This window comes from Bubalus bubalis, chromosome 20 (assembly GCF_019923935.1).
Source record: "Bubalus bubalis isolate 160015118507 breed Murrah chromosome 20, NDDB_SH_1, whole genome shotgun sequence".
Classification (NCBI taxonomy): domain Eukaryota; kingdom Metazoa; phylum Chordata; class Mammalia; order Artiodactyla; family Bovidae; genus Bubalus; species Bubalus bubalis.
In genome coordinates, this window is record NC_059176.1 from 34,702,710 (window position 1) to 34,721,043 (window position 18,334).

The following is an 18,334-nucleotide window of genomic DNA, read 5'->3' on the forward strand; positions in this document are numbered from 1 at the left end:
CTGGAAGATAAAAACAGCAAAAGGAACATAACTCATCTGAAGAAAAATACAGTTTGCTGCCAGAGAGAACAAAGATACTGAAGAGGCTGACAGTGTGTAAAATAAATAGTTTCACTTAACTTTATTGGTCATAGGGAAGTAAGCAGCATACCAATTACTGCGGTGTAATGGCATATGTGCACGCACGTGCATGCACAGACATGTGTGTGCATGTGCACACGCTGAAAATCTATACCACACTCACTGCCAAAACACACATTAAAGAAGTCACAACATCACCCCAAGTTTTCTTGGATTTCAAACAGAATTGGCTTTCTGTTTGTATACCTGATACATTGTATAACAGTTTTAAATAATATAGATTCAGTTACCCAATACAGTCACAAGCTAGATGACTTGATAAATGACCTTGGGAGAGTTATCTGATCTTAATTGTACATTTCTATATCTCCAAAAATTTTTAAAGAGATGGGAATACCAGAACATCTTACCTGTCTCCTGAGAAACCTGTATGCAGGTCAAGAAGTAACATAACCTTACATCGAACAACAGACTGGGTTCAAAATTGGGAAAGGAGTACATCAAGGTAGTATATTATCATGCTATTTAATTTACATGCAGAGTACATCATGTGAAATGCCTGGCTGGATGAATCACAAGCTGGAAGAGCTGGATGAATCACAAGCTGGAATCAAGATTGCCAGGAGAAATATCAACAACCTCAGATATGCAGATGATACCTCTCTAATGGCAGAAAGTGAAGAGGAACTAAAGAGCCTCTTGATGAGGGTAAAGAGGAGAGTGAAAAAGCTGGCTTAAAATTCAACATTCAAAAAACTAAGATCATGGCATGTGGTCCCATCACTTCGTGGCAAATACAAAAGGAAAAAGTAAAAGCAGTGACAGATTTTATTTTTTTAGACTCCAAAATGACTGTGGACAGTGACTGTAGCCATGAAATTAAAAGACACTTGCTCCTTGGAAGAAAGCTATGACAAACCTAGCCAGCATATTAAAAAGCAGAAACATCACTTTGCCGAAAAAGGTTTGTAAAGTCAAAGTCATGGTTTTTCCAGTAGTCATTACCGATATATGAGACCTGGACCATAAAGAAGGCTAAGTGCCAAAGAATTGATGCTTTCAAACTGTGGTGTTGGAGAAGACTCTTGAGAGTCCCTTGGACTGAAAGGTGATCAAACCAGTCAATCCTAAAGGAAATAAATCCTGAATATTCATTGGAAGGATTGATGCTGAAAGTGAAGCTCCAATACTTTGGCTGTTTGATGTGAAGAGCTGACTCATTGGAAAAGACCCTGATTCTGGGAAAGATTGAGGGCAAGAGAAGAAGAGGGTGACATGGGATAGATGGTTGGATGGCATCACTGACTCAATGGACATGAGTTTGAGCAAGCTCGAGGAGATACTATTTGTAAGCCCTCCTCAGATAACCATTTTGCCTTTTTGCATTTCTTTTTCTTGGGGGTGGTCTTGATCACTGCCTCCTGTATAATGTCATGAACCTCCATCCATAGTTCTTCAGGCACTCTGTCTATCAGATCTAATCCCTTGAATCTATTTCTCACTCCCACTGTATAATCATAAGGGATTTGATTTTGGTCATACCTGAATGGTCTAGTGGTTTTCCCTTCTTTCCTCAGTTTAAGTCTGAATTTGGCAATAAGGAGTTCATGATCTGAGCCACAGTCAGCTCCCGGTCTTGTTTTTGCTGACTGTTTAGTGTCTCCATCTTTGGCTGCAAAGAATATAATCAATCTTATTTAGGTATTGACCATCTGGTGATGTCCATGTGTCCATGTGTAGCTGTGAAAAGAAGAGAAGTGAAAGGCAAAGGAGAAAAGGAAAGATAACCCATCTGAATGCAGAGTTCCAAAGAATAGCAAGGAGAGATAAGAAAGCCTTCCCCAATGATCAATGCAAAGAAATAGAGGAAAACAATAGAATGGGAAAGACTAGAGATCTCTTCAAGAAAATCAAAGATACCAAGGGAACATTTCATGCAAAGATGGGCACAATAAAAGACAGAAATGGTATAGACTTAACAGACGCAGAAGATATTAAGAAGAGGTGGCAAGAATACACAGAACTATACAAAAAAGATCTTCATGACCCAGATACTCACAATGGTGAGATCACTCACCTAGAGCCAGACATCCTGGAATGCAAAGTCAAGTGGGCCTTAGGAAGCATCACTATGAACAAAGCTAGTGGAGGTGATGGAATTCCAGTTGAGCTACTTCAAATCCTAAACAATGATGCTGTGAAAGTGCTGCACTTAATATGTCAGCAAATTTGGAAAACTAAGCAGTGGCCACAGGACTGGAAAAGGTCATTTTTCATTCCAATCCCAAAGAAAGGCAATGTCAAAGAATATTCAAACTACCACGCAATTGCACTCATCTCACATGCTAGCAGAGTAATGCTCAAAATTCTCCAAGCCAGGCTTCAACAGTATATGAATGTGAACTTCCAGATGTTCGAGCTGGACTTAGAAAAGGAAGAGGAACCAGAGATCAAATTGCCAAAATCCGTTGAATCATCGAAAAAGCAAGCAAGTTCCAGAAAAACATCTACTTCTGCATTGTTAACTATGCCAAAGCCTTTGACTGTGTGGATCACAACAAACTGTGGAAAATTCTTCAAGAGATAGGAATACCAGACCACCTGACATGCCTCCTGAAAAATCTGTATGCAGGTCGGAATCAACAGTTAGAGCTGGACATGGAACAACAGACTGGTTCCAAACAGGAAAAGGAGTATGCCAAGGCTTTATGTTGTCACCCTGCTTATTTAACTTATATGCAGAGTACATCATGAGAAATGCTGGGCTGGATGAAGCACAAGCTGGAATCAAGATTGCCGGGAGAAATATCAATAACCTCAGATATGCAGATGACACCACCCTTATGGCAGAAAGCAAAGAAGAACTAAAGAGCCTCTTGATGAAAGTGAAAGAGGAGAGTGAAAAACCTGGCTTAAAACTCAACATTCAAAAAACTAAGATCATGGCATCTGGTCCCATCACTTCATGGCAACAGACAGGGAAACAGTGGAAACAATGACAGACTTTATTTCTCTGGGCTCCAAAATCACTACAGATGGTGACTGCAGCCATGGAATTAAAAGATGCTTGCTTCTTGGAAGAAAAGCTATGACCAACCTAGACAGCATATTAAATAGCAGAGACATTACTTTGCCAACAAAGGTTAATCTAATCAAAGCTATGGTTTTTCCAGTAGTCATGTATGGATGTAACAGTTGGGACTATAAAGAAAGCTGAGCACCAAAGAATTGATGCTTTTGAACTGTGGTGTTGGAGGAGAATCTTGAGAGTCCCTTGGACTGCCAGGAGATCCAACCAGTGTATCCTAAAGGAAATCAGTCCTGAGTATTCATTGGAAGGACTGATGCTGAAGCTGAAACTCCAGTATTTGGCCACCTGATGTGAAGAACTGACTCACTGGAAAAGACCCTGATGCTGGGAAAGATTGAAGGCGGGAGGAGAGGGGGACAACAGAGGATGAGATGGTTGGATGGTATCACCAACTCAATGGACATGAGATTGAGTAAACTCCAGGAGTTGGTGATGGACAGGGAGGCCTGGTGTGCTCCAGTTCATGGTTTTTCAAAGAGTCAGACATGAGTGAGTGACTGAACTAACTGATCAGGAGATACTGAGGGACAGTGAACCCTGCTGTGCTGCAGTCCTTGGGGTCACAGAATAGGGTACAAATCTGGGACTGAACAACAAATATCTCCAAATGGTGTATAATAATAGTAGCTATTTTATAGGACTGCTGTAAGAATTAAATAAGATACTGTATGAATAAGTACCTAGCCCAGTCCAGTCTAGGGGACACAATAATTGTCCCATTAACTTCTATTTCCATTGATATTGAACAAGTCAAAAATGACCAGAGGTTGGAAAGGAGCTGCAATCCTGGGATAGAGATCACCTATGAGACTCAAGTGTCTGCTAAATAAACCTCTTAGACAACAAGGCTGCAAGAAGACACTCTCTGGTTCATCCACCACCAGACCTGAGCAGCGGGCATTAGTCTAACCCGTTTTCTCTCTCATAACTTTGTACAATGACAATGAATTCTCTACTGACCCATTTTTCCTTCTTTCTTTTCATGTAGATTGAGACAGAAAGGAATCAGGGATCAGGGATCGAACCCAGGTCTCCTACATTGCAGGCAGATGGCTGCATTACTGGCTGAGCCACAAGGGAAGCGCTCTTTGGTCTTAGGCTACTGAGAAAGAAGATTTTGATGTTGGATGTTTCTTTCATCTTTCCTCAGGATTGTTGATTAGCAATTAGGGAGAATTTGTCCTACCCTCAAGTCTAACAAACTAGGTCTATATAGCCTAAAAATCATAACTTAGGATTTTACTTATGCTTGAAAGGAGGTTGTCAGAGAGCAAATCTTCCCAAACTCTTCCCAAGAAGAATTCATAAGTTTCCAGAGACACTAGATATTCTTAAGCATCTGTCTCCAAAGACCAAAGCATCCAGATAAAAAGTGAAATAATCAACTGTATATACATAAAGATAATTGATTTGCTTTTTAACTTTTAATCTAGATGTTCAAGCAACATTGTGCACTTACAGACTGAAATAAAAGAGAAAAAAAGCAACGGGTACATGAATAGGCTCGAATCTTGAATCAACAATAGAGGATTCTTTGATCATTCACTTAAAGTGGTTCTCAACCATAGCTAAACATTAGAATCATCAGGGAAATTTTTAAAAATACTATACCTGGGCAGTCCTCACCAGAGATTCAGAGTGAGCTCATCTTGGTTAAGGAAAAGATCTGAGTATTTTAAAAGATTCTTCAGTGATCCTAATGTGCTACCAGTTTTGAAAACCAGTGACCAAAGAGATCATCCCAGAGTTTGTCTTCATTTTAGACATCCCACAATAACAGCCTTTTCACTACTTTGCCAACAAAGGTCTGTCTAGTTAAGGCTATGGTTTTTCCAGTAGTCATGTATGGATGTGAGAGTTGGACTATAAAGAAAACTGAGCGCTGAAGAATTGATGCTTTTGAACTGTGGTGTTGGAGAAGAGTCTTGAGAGTCCTTTGGACTGCAAGGAGATCCAACCAGACCATCTTAAAGGAAATCCATCCTGAATATTCATTGGAAGGACAGATCAACATCTGAAGCTGAAACTCCAATACTTTGGCCACCTGATGCAAAAAATTGACTCATTTGAAAAGACCCTGATGCTGGGAAAGATTGAAGGCAGGAGGAGACAGGGACAACAGAGAATGAGATGGTTGGATGGAATCACTGACTCAATGGGCATGAATTTGAGTAAATTCCAGGAGTTGGTGATGGACAGGGAGGCCTGGTGTGCTGCAGTCCATGGGGTCACAAAGAGTCAGACAGGACTGACTGACTGAACTGACTGACTGACTGAACTGACAATTACAGCAAAAAAGCAGAAGTTCATACATACACCCACCAACTTCGAGCAACTTGTATATGAAGAAATGTGATCTAATAACAAGAACAAAGATTTGCTAGAGAAATTATGCCTGGCTGTTTGGTTTTTTTTTTTCTTCCTGTGTTGGAATTTGAATAGTTTTATGTTCAGAACAGAAGGGAAATGAATATAATAATGAACTCTATCCACTGGCAAACAGGACTAACACCTGCCATGCAGGCTAATGAGGGTTATGATGTGAATCTCTGGGTTACATAAAGCTTGATGCAAGAGGATTTTCTAACAATTTCTCCAGGAAGGACCTCATTGCAAATATTCTAGCTTAATGGTTTTCTGTTTCTGTTTTGTCCAAGTCACAAAAAATAGCCAGTATTATGACTACACGGCTTTAATTGATCATGTAGATTCTTATCTTCAATGGACAACACTGGACTGGTTTCACTGGAGTTCTGAGCTAGCCTGTTGCTGGTATGATTACAATAGATATGGAGAAACATTGTTCTAGTGCAATATTGATCAATGTCCATGAACATGTCAAGTTTCGTTATTTTTTTCTTTACTCATTTTTTTTTTTCTTAAGTATCTCACATGCTCTGATGTCAGTGGGCAGGGTTTAAATCGCAAACTAAGTTAGACTTCTCACAAGCTTGGTACCGAAATATTTTTAGAGTTCAGCTCTCTCTACTACCTTTGTAAAAGCACATAGATTGTGGTAGATTCATCACAAAATATTTTCCTGATTGATTGGCCCTGATTCTCCTTCCATCAAGAGGTGAGGTCTGTTTTCTTATCCCTTGAATCTGGGCTGGCTTGTGACTTGCTCTGGAGAATGGAATGTTGCAGAAGTGACAGGGTGCAAGCTCTGAACTTGGCCTCAAGGGACCCGGGATGCTTCAGCTCTCTCCCTCTCTAGGAACCCAGCTCCTGCCAAGAGAAACAAGCCTGAACCAGCCTACTAGAGGATGTGGGACCACATGGAAAAGAACTCAGCCATCTCATCCTAGGCCAGTTTACCCCCAGCAGATTTGCATCTAACTACAGTCACAGGAAGAAGCCTGACAAGATCAGTTAAGCCTACCTGAAACCAGAAGACCCACCCAGCAGACCATCATATTCATGAGATAAAGAAGTTCTTACTGTTTAAGCCACTGGGTTTTGTTATCTGTTACACAGCGTCATCATGATGATAGACAACTGATACGTGAACCAGCTCATTCGTAAATAACCCAAATAAAAGGCAAAACCTTTTCTAAAAGACTACTGAAGTACAATTTCCACACATTTCCTGAATCACCAGAAGAAAGAAAAGAGTGTTTACTCTGGTCATCCCCAATCATTCATTCCCACAATTCTAAACAAAATTAAATTACATGTGAATTTTAGTGCCCCACAGGGATGTAGTGTCATAACTAAGGCCAGTCATGAAAGAAAAGACAATTGGCTTTGAACACACAATTCAATTCAGCACAATCCAGTCTGGCTAAAAACAAACAAACAAACCAGTATTTTTTATCATACTGCACTTTTATTACATGTGTGCTAGGTTGCAGAATTCATTGTTCATGTTTCCTCCATCTAATTGGTAGAACCCAAGCATCTTCAAAGGATAAAGTCAATTGTTTAGTTCCTGATAGCATATGTTGGTGTGGGAATACTCTGACCTTGGCCTTCTGAACTGTTTCAAAGCCGACCAAATACAACTGTCAGCCAAGAGGGTTTGGGGATGGGACAAGGAGACTGATTAAATAGGTGCCTGAAATAGATACTGTTGAACTCATTTTGCCTTTTGTCCAGAGCATGTGATTCCTAACCTAGCCATTGAGCTGTGGCATGAACTTAATTAAAACCTAATAATATGATAATTATGGAAGGAAAAAGAAATGGTTATTTCAGGTTTATGGATGAGACAGGGCTTTCTCAAATGGCCTTTTCTCCTTTAGTGCTGTTTGTTCAGCTCATCATTTCAGAGTATGTACAAAGGATCTATCTTGCCAAATGATGAATGCTTGAAGACATATTTTTAAAGGAAACTTATCAGTAGTCCATTTCAGAGAGAATTCTAACTGCAGTCGGGCTTACTGCATTTTCACCTAACAAGAGCAAAGCTCTTCTGTGTGATTCTGGCAGGTTTAGAGCACCACTATGTGGTCTGTTCGTGAGTATGTGAATATGTATATATTTTTTTCAAATATATATACACACATACATATTACATATACACATATATGGCAGAACAACAGAAAATAATTGTGATGTTTTTCTTATAAAAACAAGATCTTCATTCTTGAGAGTATGGAATGCAAATAAGCTTTAAAAAGAGTAAATGAAAGCTTTGCATTTAATTGTGCAAACATAAAAATAATTTGGTAGCTAATTTTAACAAATGGAAAAACACCCAGACCGTTTTTTTTTCAAGAGATTCTATCTTAATGCATTTTGCTATTGTGTTCATCTGCATGTGGTACATTACATTTAATGGAAATCACACAGTCCAATTATCTCTCCTGGGGGAAGAGGAGAGAGGAAAGGAGGTAGGGAAATCTATTGTAAGCTAGGGAGATGCTTTTGGCAGCTTAACAGGAGGAGAGAAAAACAGACCTGCTTTTTAGCCACCACATATATCCCTCACACTTGGTGACTCTCCAGATGGGAACTCCCAGAAGGGGCCTCACCGGAAGTGGAACCAAGAATGTACTTGCTCCTTGGAATGGGCTCTGGAAAGAGCACAGTTTTGCTGTTAGTGAAACTGCTAAGCATTCCCCTTTTCTAGCAGCTGCATAAACTGGGGGAGGGGGGAGGTGCTCAGTTGCTCTTTTGGACACTCAATCCAAAAGATTAGAGTATCCACTCTGGACACTCAATCCACAAGGATAACTATGGAGCCTATGTCTCCTGAGGGATGCTTCTAGTTGCCTAAAAGTATAATTCAGCTTTTAGAAGTTTTCAGTTTGAAATGAATAGCTCATGATATTACAGTGGATTTAGTTGAGATTCTGAGGATATCCTGGGTTCTTCATATAAAAATCAAGGGCCCAGGCTGCTGGTCAATCCAGTAGTCATTAGCCACTCATGGCTATTTAAATTAAATTAAGGTATAATTTCTTTGTCACTCTGGTCATATTTTAAGTTCTTAATGGCTTGTGAATGGTGGCTTCAGTATCATACTGCACAGACAGAAACATTTCCATCATGGCAGACAGACTGTTGGGGGCAGTGCTGTTCTACAGCAATATCTGAGCTCCTGCCTGCATTTTATATGTATGAAACCAAGATACTGGGTGACAGCCTGGGTTACAGCATCATCTTACGCCTTTCCCCTTTCTCCTGCTAGTTATGTGGGATCTATGCAACTGTGGTTGTTTATACCTACTGACTCTAAACCTGAGAGCAGTCCCATGTTCCAGGAGAGATGATAAAGAGAGATATCTTCTGTGGTTATGACAGTTGGCAGGAAGCTGCAGGAAGAAGATAGAGAACTTCCAAGGCAAAGAGCAAAGACTGCAGTAGTGAGGTACCCATCCCATCCATACCCATCCTGCATCTCTCTCTTTTAAACATAAAAGTGGGTGGCTTTTGCTATGTTTAGAGAGGGGCAAAACTGTGAGAAAACTGTAAATTCTCTGCTGGGGACAGAGGTTTCCTGAGGTCTGTTTAAGTCTTGGTTTAAAATGTATCTCTGAGACAAATACATTATGTTTTCAGAGGGCCCTCTCTGATTTTAAACTGCAAATTTCTTCTGACTTCATTCCCTGACACTTTCAAGTCTGCATATATTGTCCAACACTCCTGGAAGGTCCAGGAGACATAGATTTTTGTTTTTGTGGTCCTCTGATCCTTTCAAGCACTTAGGAAAGCATCCACTATCCATGTGGTAAGCTCTTAGTAAACATTTGTTGAGTGAATAAATACATTGCTCATCTCCATTGGGACTCTCTTGTCTACCCAGGGATAATAAAATGTCCTTAGTTACATAAGTTACCCCAAGTTCTCAAAGGAACACAGCTATCAACATCAACTCTTTGATTCCTATATCATACTATATACTTAGAGATTCTTATCCATCTTCTCCAATTTATCTCCATTCTTTTCAACTTTATCTGTACTCTAAGAGTCCAATTCCTTCTCCCTGAATTTCTGCAGTAGCTCCCCCCAGGCCTCCTACCCAGAGATATCTGTTAGCTCACAAACCAGCCTTCATCACACTTCAAGAGTTATCTAATGTCCACAAAAGATCCTGAATGTAGCAGACATGCAGAGACCTCCATAATCTGTGCCACCAAATTCCTTTAAGCCTTGTAAGTGTCTTGACCACAGGTGCAATGTTAATTAAGAGTTGCAAAGAACAGGCTACTTTGGGCTAGCAGCCCAAAGAAGCTCATTGGCACAGGTATCTGAGAACGGACTGAACAATCGAGCTACATGAGGCTCAGAAGGGTAGCTCAGTCTCAGAAACAACAGAAGACAAGGATTTCAAGACTTCCAAGACTCTGTCTCTCTCCCTTGCTTCTCTCTGAGTATCAGGGTATCTGTCACCGCAGATGGCCTTAACACTACTAACTCCCAAAGTTTCTACCTCGCACCTGCATCTCCATAATAGGGAGAACACAGTCTCTCTGATATCCCAAGGTTTAAATTCCCTGGCCTGGGACAGTGCTCCCAGGAGGCATGGGTCCACTACGATAGCATGCAGTCTCCCTTGTTACAAAAATGGGGGGAAGAAAAACTCTCCTAGGAGAACCAGTCTTTCTCAGTCTTTAAAAGATATTTGTAGCACAGGGTCTCATATCTTTAAATGCTCAATCAGTATCAGTATTTGTTTAATTGTGATAAAAGGACATTATTTTGACAGCTGAAATAAAAAGAAAACTCAAGGAACTCTAACATATCCATATCACTATTTTACCAGTATTTTAGTTGAATCTCATGGTAACAAGAGGCAGGACATGAAAAGTATTCTTTGTTTCTAGAAATCAACCATGTTACCAACATCCCAAATGACAAGAAGACGCTACCTTGAAAATAATAATAATTATTGTAGTTTGTTCTGCTAAAAGCGTCACACACATTATAATATAGTGGCTAATGTCAGACTGTAAAGTTCAAATCCTGACGTTAGCATTTTTAGTTACATGACTCCGGCTGATCACCTAACCTTTAAACATCTCTGTTACTGCAGCTATCAAATGGGAATGAAAATAGTACCTATTAAATGCATAACATAAATAAGGCACTGGGTTTAGTGCCTGAGATAAATGAAGGTAGTATTTCCAAAATGAGTCCGACTTTGCTCCTCTAGGGACATCTGGAGGTTTGGAGACTTCTCTGGTTGTTACAACTGCATGGGGGTAGGGGGGATTACCAACATCCGATGAGCAGAAGCCAGGATTGCTGCTAAATATGCTGCCGTGCACCTGACAGCCCCCACAAGAAGGAATTATCCATCTGAAAACGTCAGCAGTGCCGCTGCTAAGAAACCCTGTATTAAGGGATTGTTAAATGTTACTTATCATTATTCCTGGATATAACCATCATAATAGCAAACTCTTACACAAGACTTTTCCAGTGCCTGATGTGCAACTCAGCAACTGAACAACACAAGACTTACAACATACCAGGTACTATCCTAAACATTTTACATGTAGTTACCAATTTTAATCTGCACCAAAAAAGAAAAACCAAACTTATGTGGTAGATATTATTAATATTTGTTTCTCTAGTTCATGAACTTGAGGGTGTAATGACAAGGATTTAGTTTCTATTTCTCCCTGATGGTAACCAGAACCCACCAGTTAAATTACAGTAAATCTTTGAGATAAATTATTCTCACTGGGGGATATGTTTTTCTTATGACTATAAAGATTTTGAACACGCTTCTCTTCTTCCTCTTCCTACCCTCACACTCCAATTCACATTTTAAGAATGTTGGAATTCTTATTTTTGTTTGTTTTCAATTAGATAGGCAAACCTGATGATTTCCCTCCTTCCTCATTTCCCAGCCCCTCCCTGCCCTATTAGAAGTTGCTTTGGAAGGATTAGAACAAATAACTAATATGAAAAGATAAGAGATTCAGGTATTTATTCTAAAGCTTAAGTTGGCTTTCCTGCACTTTGATGTATAAGCCTCTTTCTGAATTTTCTCCAAATTTGTTGAGTAATGCTGTGAAAGCACCTTCCAAGGCAAAGGTCTGCAAGATGGCGACAGAATGTTGAACATCCCAAGTCCTTTGGGGACATTCGGGATGAAAAGGCTTCTTTCCTGGATTAACACAGTTGTTTGAAAACTGATTAATTACTGAGCCTTCAGCTTATTTTTAAAGATCTCATTTTACTTTGGAACAATGCTCTGCAGGCTTTGTATTTTTAGGTGTGTGTGTGAGAGAGAGAGCATGTGACTGTGTTTTTATGTTAAGCTGACAGAAACTAAGGTAACTGTAATCAAAGGGCTGTTGTTAGGACCCAGCTCAATGAAAAAGCAATGCATTCAGCCAAATCCTTTATCTCCCATACGAAAATACCTTCTCCTTCTCAGGCAATACAGGTAACCTTAAGAAAATGAAAAGATGTCCCTTTATCACCAAGATTCCAAAGGCCAGACTTTTTCCATATCTACTGACCTTTATTCCCTTTCAATGACCTAACATTTCCATGATGAAATGTAACACTTTACAGAACCATCTGAACATGGCACACTCAAGGTTTCACGGGACTCAAATGTTAATCCAATCAAATTAACTCTATCAACACGTGTGATTTGCTTAGATTTAGAAAAAAGGACTGGTCCAGGACTTCCCAAGACAATATCCTGCAAGCACCCATAGTTAGAAGATTTTTAAAAACATGAATGATTTGCCTGGTCTCATAATATCTCCTCTGATACAATATACTAAAACCAGGAAGTCAGAAATCACACACACACACACAAAATCAAAGTCCCTCATCTCCAAGAGAAACAAAAAGCAGGACTTCCATAATTATAGTTGGTCCAAAAAGTATTCAGTAAGATCTCTTCCTACCCCACCAAGGACCCAGCATCCTCAAGGCTGTAATTTCTCTCAACATAGCACTCCTTCCTGCAGACCCCTCAAGTATAATCTCTATCAGGCCTACTGTGAAACTCTCTCTCATATGGAGTTTTTATAAAAAAGAAATTAAGTGTCTGACATGATAGTAAGAAAATGATCTCATAAAGTGCTCTGACAAAGGGGCACTGCTTCATATAGAAATGACCAGTGTCATTTATAAATGAGGGTCTCATGTGAATGACCCTCAGTGGGTTCATTTGCTAGACAAGCCTTTGTGTTGAGTTTGGTGGGTGGCTGAAGATAAGTAGAATGTTTGACTTGTCTGGCGATGAGCAGAATTGCAGAAAAAATAAACATATCTTTACATTGGACCAATTACTCCTTTAACTCCAATAACTCCTTTAACAAAGCTTTGTTTTACAGAATGTTTTCTGGTAGAGGTTTTTCATGAAGAGTTTAGTTAATGTAGCATGATTTTGAAACATTTAAATCAGTGATAAATCTGTCAGGTAAATGCCAGCATGTATCTGAGCACTGACTTTAATGAAAGAGAAATATTGTATTTTTAGAGATGTTCCTAAAAGTTCCATTTCTGCTCTGTGAAATGTGGAACAAAATGGGAATTTCTGATACTCTAAACAGTAACTGATTGTTTTTTCTGTCTTATTCTTGAGTCAAGATTAGGATTGGTCTGTTTAATCACCAGCCTGCAGCAAGAATACTTGATTAGGGAAAAGCCAATTTATTTGAAGGCGGGGAGACTAGACCTGCTCATACTAGGTCATAGAATGGTAAAACCAGGAAGTTTCTCCAGATCCTCTAACCCATTTTCCTTTTAGAGTAGTTCAAGGTCACTGAGACAGAAGCTCAAGGTCAGCGCTGAGGTCTTTACTCCTAGAACTGTGTTTCTGCCTCTATGTTACACCATCACTTTTATTTTATCCACTTGGAGCAAATCTGCTCAGAAGAGCCAAGCAAATATGCACATGACCATTATCCCAGAGTCTAAAACAAGATGAGAAACTGAGCAACGATCAGGCAGCCAACATGAAGGGAACCTGGGCACCACTTTAGCTCCTTTTCCTTAGTTTACTCTAATATCTGTCTCTGTGTGGCTATTAAGTAAACTTGCTGCTATAGAATCTTGCATTTCTCACAAGTTGAGGAAGATTAAAGGAAGTGGATGCCATAGGAAAGTTGGATGAAATAAGGCAGATTTGAGAGGCTATACAGAAGATTTTAGGCCTAATGGGCTTTGGGAAGTATTCACAAAACTGAACTAGACCCTGGCCTGGTTGTCATGGAAACCAACAGTGCTGAGCAGGCAGAGAAGAGTGCTACAGTGAGGAAGGTTCTCTCTAAAGTTCTGAGGGATCATATAAACTCCCAACACACCTGTGGGCTTGAAATCGGCCTGCTCTGCTACCCAGCAAATCTGCAACATGGTGCTGAAAACAGTTCTGGAGTTAAAAGTGTTCTGTGGCTTCCTCTGTTGTGTTTTGAAAAAAATCTATATGTGTTCTGGGCTCCTCCTATCTCTTATCTACTACAGAACAGGAGCAAAGGAGAGAAAGACAGAGCATCGGCAAAGAACTCATTTGGCAACGTCCTATCGATTTCCACTTCCTGCTTCATCAAATTACAACTAAAAAAAAAAATGTTTTTCACAAATGGTACTCATGGGGTGTCAATTGTCAAAATGTGTTTGTTGAAAAACTCCTTTCACAAAAGATCCTATTGTGCCAAGGAAGTAATTTTTAGCTTGTGAGGACTGCTTGCTACTTTTTGCCTTTTAAGTCCTAAGAATTCATGTTATGGGATTTTTGGTTTTGTGGTTATTCTTCTTTGTCTTAGTTTATCATGATTTCTGTGCATATGTGCATGTATGTATGTGTGTTCACACTTACATATGTGTATATGTGTGCCTCTATATTTGAATTCTTTTTCTTCTCCCCTGCTTTCATTGTAATGCTTACTATTATTTTGCTGTTGGCATAAATTATTTCCAATACTTTGGAAATGTTTACATAATTATGCTTCTTAAAGGGGCTTAGTGTTTTGTTTTCATTGATAAGGAAGTAGTTAATATTAATAAGGGAGTGTTATCACAGAGTCAGGCTCACATACAACCCTGCTTTTAGTACTTTCTCCCAATACACTCAAAACATAGTTACACTGCTCTTATATAATTACACAGACCTCAGTATAGGATATTAAAAAGGACTTAGAATCCTGAAAAAGCACTGCGGAAAGTATGAGGGATGGAGATGTCTGTGGGTACCAACTTAGTCTGGACAGTTGGGGTGGGGGGAAGGAGGGGCAGAGAGATCCTGAGGGTCAGGTGGGATTCGGGGCTTGGTATTGATGGTTGCTTGCTCTCTGCCTCCTTGCCTGACCTGTTCCAGCCAATGAGTCCATCTGCAGCCTTAGGCTGCCTTGTAAGTTGAAGCTCTGGACAAGGCAAGCACTAGAAACCCACAACTCTGAAAGGGGCTGTCTGTGTTCAATTTCCATTTCTGTTGCTGCCTACCAATCTTTTACTATCTCCCTTGTTTGAATTGTGACAGGTTTTCACTGTACTCTTGACTTAAGCTCACAATTTTCTGCCACTCGGTTTCCCAAAGCTGTTTTTCCCTCTCTGTTGACTGACTGTCTCTCACCTCTGTATCCCTGGTAACCATTCTACTGTACATCCTCAACTGATGAGCAACCTCATCTCAAATCCCTGGTCTGCCTGAATCTTCTATCTTCCAATCTGGGTGTTAGCTAATTGCCGTCTGGATTTCCTTCCGTGTGTTTTTTTATACTATAAAGGCAAGAAGCTAAAAACTACATTTTCCAGTCTCCCATGCAACCAGGGTGCTGGGCAGGAATTAGAGTCCATATATTAGATGCGTTTGGATGAGATTTTCAAAAAACAGAAGCAAGTTCTTGGGGCAAGAAGGCCATAGAAGTGTCAAGTTCTTCTGCAATGCTGCTGTGGCATCCCTTCTTCAGCTTCCTAGGGGTGAGGAGGCACTTGTAGGGGAGACTCCATCACTCCATCATTGTGAGTTATGCACCAACGGCAGAGGTGGCAGAAATGGAAGCTGCTTCATCCCTGAATTGCAGTCTCCCCAATGTCTTCTGGAATCAGTAGTTCAGCAGAGGCCTCAGAGGCAGTCCACGTGTTCTGAGAGTCATCCCTGGAGACCGAGGCTAGAACCCCTACCCCCAGGCCTCTCAATGGTTTGGGAAGTATCTCATTCCTTGTGATAAATAACCATGGTTTAAAATATCTGGTGTGATTCCTGCTTCCCAAACTGAATTCTGGCTGATACAACAACCAGAGGATTGGACTCCATGGGAAGGCAGGGAGGCCAAGAGACAGACAAAGCCAAAGAACTGAGTGGATGAGAAGTTTCTAAGGTCACAAGTCAACACAAAGAGCAGACCAATCAGGAGGGACAGAAAGCTCCACTGGTCCAGGCAGGCAGGCCCAGAGTCACAAACACAGGCAATGAGCTCTGACCTTAGAGAAGAAGCTCTTTTTGGTCTACCTGATTTCATAGGAGGGTTTGAGCCATGCTGGTCCCATAGGATCATTAACAGGGCAAATGAAAGAAATTATTCCTAGGCAGAACCAGCTAGATCTGCTTGAGTTTGTTTATTCCATTTGTATTAGCCAGCCTTCTCTGGAAAAACAGAACTGATAGGATATATAGAGATATATATAGAGAGATTTATTATGAGGGGTTTGCTCATGTGATTGTGGAGGCTCAGAGGCCCACTATCAGCCATCTGCAAGTTAGAGGCCAAGGAAAGCCAAGGATGAAGTTCCAGTCCAAACTGAAAGGCCTGAGAGCCAGGGGAGCCAATATAAGACCCAGTCTGACTCCAAAGAAGGTCGGGGAAGGTCAACAATATGTCCTGGTCCAAATCTAAAGGAAGACCCAAGAATCAGGAGCACCAAGGTCTGAGAGTAGGAGAAGATGACCTTCCGGCTCAAGCAGAAAGGTTTACCTTTGCATTTTTATTCTATTCAGACCCTCGATGGATCAAAGCCTGTCATGTACTGGTTCCCTGCACTGGGGATGGTCATACTCTTCACTCAGTCTGCAAATCCAAATGCTAGTCTCTTCTAGAAACACCCTCACAGAAGCCCCCAGAAATCACATTTGACCAGCTATCTGGACATCTCTTAGCCCAGTCAAATGGACACAAAATTAACCATTATACCACCTGTGATAGATTTGTCCCTAAAATATACTTTTGAGATGAAGTTACTTAAAGGCTATGATGCCACAGAGAGGGGACAAGTTGGAAAGGAAAAGAGTCATATCCCCTTGTGACCAGCACTGAGATGGATTTAGAGGACAGTATCTGCCACCAGCTAGTGCTATTGCTTGTTGTTTAGTCTCTCAGTCGTGTCTGACTCTTTGCGATCCCATGGACTGTAGCCCGCCAGGCTCCTCTGTCCTTGGGATTCCCCAGGCAAGAGTATTGGAATGGGTTGCCATTTCCTTGTCCAGGGGATCCTCCCAATCCTGAGATCAAACTTGCATCTCCTATGGTTCCTGCACTAGGAGCAGGGTTCTTTACCTCTGAGCCACTGGGAAAGCCCAGCTAGGGCTATTACTTTCAAGTTAAAACTGTTCGCTGAGCCTCTCAACATCTGCCTGAGCTTTAAAATACTCTTGCTCCCTGCAAGGATCTCCTCTGGGGCCCAGAAAATGAAGAGGAATTACTAATATTAATGAGCAGTATAAGGTGCTAAGTGCCTTATATATACTATTTAATTTAATCTATATCAACCTATGAGGTAGATACCATTAAGTACTACCTAATTGTATTTACTGTAAGGTAGATATTGTTACAGAGAAGGCAATGGCACCCCACTCCAATACTCTTGCCTGGAAAATCCCATGGACAGAGGAGCCTGGTGGGCTGCAATCCATGGGGTCGCTAGGAGTCGGACACGACTGAGCGACTTCACTTTCACTTTTTGCTTTCATGCATTGGAGAAGGAAATGGCAACCCACTCCAGTGTTCTTGCCTGGAGAGTACCGGGGATGGCAGAGCCGGGTGGGCTGCTGTCTCTGGGGTCACACAGAGTCGGACACGTCGACTGAAGTGACTTAGCAGCAGCAGCAGATATTGTTATGATAAAAGTAGGTATCTATAAGGTAGATGCCATTGTGAAGTGAAGTTAAACTCACTCAGTAGTGTCTGACTCTCTGCGACCCCATGAACCCACAAGGCTTCTCTGTCCATGGAATTCTCCAGGCCAGAATACTGGAGTGGGTAGCCATTCCCTTCTCCAAGGGATCTTCCAAACCCAGGGATTGAACCCAGGTCTCCCGCATTGCAGGCAGATTCTTTACCAGCTGAGCCACAAGAGAAGTCCAGATGCCATTACTAACATCCTATTAAAGACTATAACTTAGCAAGGTTAAGGAAAGTGCCAGAGATCTCATGGTTACTAAGAGGCACAGCTTGGATATGAAACCACTGCAAGCCTGTCTCTGTCTTAATCTCTACGAAACCTGCCTCCCTAAAGACTCTCCTGTTCTATGGGCTCCAACTGTATGGAGCAACCCTCAGCAGGTCTTGGATGTATTTTTTTCAATTCCTTATCTCAATTGGCCTCCCTGACATAAACACACAACACATTTCCAAGAAAAAAATCTGTCCTGTGATCTTCCTGAACTTTCCTGGAGTGGGGCAGTGGCATGAGGATTTCTTGAGATCTTTACAGGATCTACTCTACCAGGGGGAAGTAACTTTTCTCTTTAGGGCCCCCGAGCATCAAAGCCGCCCCATCAGGACCGCTCGGTAGCATCCTGCCATCCTCCTC